This window comes from Echinops telfairi, unplaced genomic scaffold (genome assembly GCF_000313985.2).
Source record: "Echinops telfairi isolate 266 unplaced genomic scaffold, ASM31398v2 ScPeMD7_70;HRSCAF=299, whole genome shotgun sequence".
In the NCBI taxonomy this organism is placed as follows: Eukaryota; Metazoa; Chordata; class Mammalia; order Afrosoricida; family Tenrecidae; genus Echinops; species Echinops telfairi.
Genome location: NW_022103968.1, coordinates 71,635,959 through 71,639,095, shown reverse-complemented (window position 1 = coordinate 71,639,095; position 3,137 = coordinate 71,635,959).

The window sequence follows — 3,137 nt, the reverse complement described above, 5'->3', positions numbered from 1 at the left end:
CACCACACTTTTCTATCACTCATATCATTATTGACCATTTCATGAGGGTGAACACCAAGCAGGGTTATGGTATAAGAGCTAAATGATCTTAGATAAGGGCTAGAATTAAATGTGAGCCAAAATTGATCCATATATCTATGGTTTAAATGTTTCCAGTTCACCTTAGAGACATAATTATCATTTTATGAGGATAAATCAGTCATCCTTTGGGGGCATAAGGTAATTCTATTAATAGTGTCATTCATTTAGTTAATGGTATAGAATTTAAAACACTGTTGAGAAAAGGAAATTGTACAATATAGACTGGCTACAAACCACAATATATGAATTGTTGACTTGTACAGATTAAAGTTTTAAGTGACTGGACACTATTTACATAAACAATGGGGTGTGGTGATAGGGCAAAATTTTCAAGAACATTCAAACAGACAGAACTATGCCTAAAGATTAATACATGTCTCAATAAAGCAAGGAGGGTTAATGTAGAAAATATATGGTAGCCCTGGACCACCATTCATTGGGCACCCTCAAAGAAAGATATCCATACCAAATTCCAATGACTGCCAATTCCATAACCTTGGGATGCCATCTGCTTCTCACATTAAGGAGTTTCAGCCTTAAGTCCAAGGACCACTGATGAATTTGAGGTAACATCCAGTTCACTCAGTAGGGTTTCCACATAAATTCCTTGTGGTGTGGCCTATGATGGCTGTTGTGCACCTTGAAAGAACAGAGTGCTAAGTCCCCGCAGTCTATAGCACACTGCCTGTGTCACCAGGTAAAAACCCTCACTTTCAAAAAGCAAGAGTAGGGATGGATTCATCTGAGGGAAAGACATGGCCACAGAGCTGGAGGCTCTATAAAACCCCCAAACAAAACTTTTTAAAAAGTGAAGACTCCAGAATTTGAGTTCTAAACCTCCCCCAAAAGGGCACAGGACAGAAACCTCTACCAGTCATAGCCTGATATTTGACAGCCTGATATTTCAGAGGGAGGACAACACACACACACACACACACACACACACACACACAAAGCAGGGATTCTAGGTGCCCCTACATGATGCTTGTGGAGCTGCCCCTGCGCACAGCTCTTTGACCTCAGCAGAAGAGAGGGAAAAGGTAAGCAAATGCATCATTTCCAGACCTGGAACTAACACCACAAAGGACACCAGTAATGCTCCCTCAACATACTTGGCAGAGGTCAAGTTCAAACTGATGAGAGATGAACATGATTAAACTCAGGCAGGAATATTCACAAGTTCCTTGTGCTCTAAGGTTGAACAAGTCACAGCTCACTCATTACATTCTTGTCAGATACGAGTGATTCAAATCACTGCATGCTTACTCTCGATTCTCGGCAATGGCTCTCAGGACTGGGTCTAGTTCCATGGTGGACTGTGGCAACGACTCCCTGGCACACCAAAGGGAGCCAGCACTGGGGGAATGGGAGATTAGGTGAACCTGTGTTGGAGGAAAACTCTAGGAGAGTTTGACCTTTATCTCTCTGTAGCGTGGTCATCTTAATTAATCATGTTGGTTCATGTTCAGAGGGGATTTGTTCAAAGAGACCCTGGGTAACTATTCTGATATACAGAGGCAGTGAATATAGCTCAGGGTGGGGGGGTAGGTGGGTGAGTTAATTAATGTATATTGTCTTGCTCATTGATCATTGGTCAAAACTCCCTAAAAACTCTAGAGCAGCCCTTGACAGGGGCAGCATTTAACTCTTTCCTGACATCGACTCCACACCTGGGATAGGCTCGTGCCACAATATCTAGCCACTCTTGAACTTTTCAAGATTTACAACAGGTGCATGGGAGCTGCTGTTCATTCCAGAGATAAATATACAAACAACATCATGTGTCAGCAGCAGCAGCCAATATCTACGCACACGCAAAAACAACAAAAATGGGCACGAGTGGAATATATTCAGATGTAAGTACAGAGGAGGTTTGGAAGAAGAGAAAGTATTAGATCATCTAATGAGGGAATTTAGGAGAATGATCTTCAGCTATTTTAAATAGATGGGGAAATGTGATATAAATACTGGGGGGAGGGGGAGGAGAAGAGAGAAGAACCCAGGAAAGTACTACAAGAGTAATCTGACAAAATAAATAAAAAACTAAAACAATTCAACAACTCTAATAGAAATTCAAAAGGCAAAACACAGATTTTAGAATTACACAAAGTTCAGAAAGAATAAAACAGAAGAATTGAAACAGGGGAAATATAATTTGATGATCCTCAGGACAAATACCTTGAGACTAAAATACAAGAAGACACAATTATAAGAAAGGCAAAACATGCTGAAGAAACCCTAAGAACCCTATTGGATACTATCAAAAGGAACAACTCATGTTTCAAAAGCACTTCAGAACAGGAAGAAGGAAAAATCACCACCGAGTCGATCATTGAAGCAATATTAAAAAAGAATTTCCTTCATGTGGTGACAGAACAGTAAGCAGCTATCTAAGAAGCCCAGCGAACCTCAAACAGAACTGATGCCAAAAGAAAATCATGACGATACAACATGGCCACACTTTCTAACATCAAGGACGAGGAAAGACTCCTGGGAGCAGGGAACAGAGTAGACTCACCTTTACCAGGGAGTCCATTAGAATATGCTTAGACTTTCCTAGGGCAAAAAGGGCTATTTTGATATATTAAGAATCTTGAAATAAAAAAAACTGCTAACCAAGAATCCTATTTCTCAAATGTGAGGAAGAAATAAAACTATTTTCAGACAAGGAAAATCTAAAGCAATTTGTGAAAACAAGACCAGATAACAAAAAATACTAAAAGGAGTTCCTATGACAGAGAATCAACAATAAGAATGGACACAAACAAAATCATCTTACAAGACATCATTATTGAGAAATCTTTCTACTTTAGCATTACACCAAAGGAAACAATGCAGTATGATTCAACATAGGGAACCACAGGTTAACATTCGGCATGAACACAATACCAACAATGTAGCAGAGGGAACATGGTAGATCTTAAGCAACCAAACAGAGAAGATATTGAGTCATTCACAAAAGACAACAAACTGTTATAAATTTGGAAAGAAAATAATTTAAAAAAAAACCCCCTAAGCTCAAGGAAAATGCTAAGACCTCAGGAAAATTTAAAAAA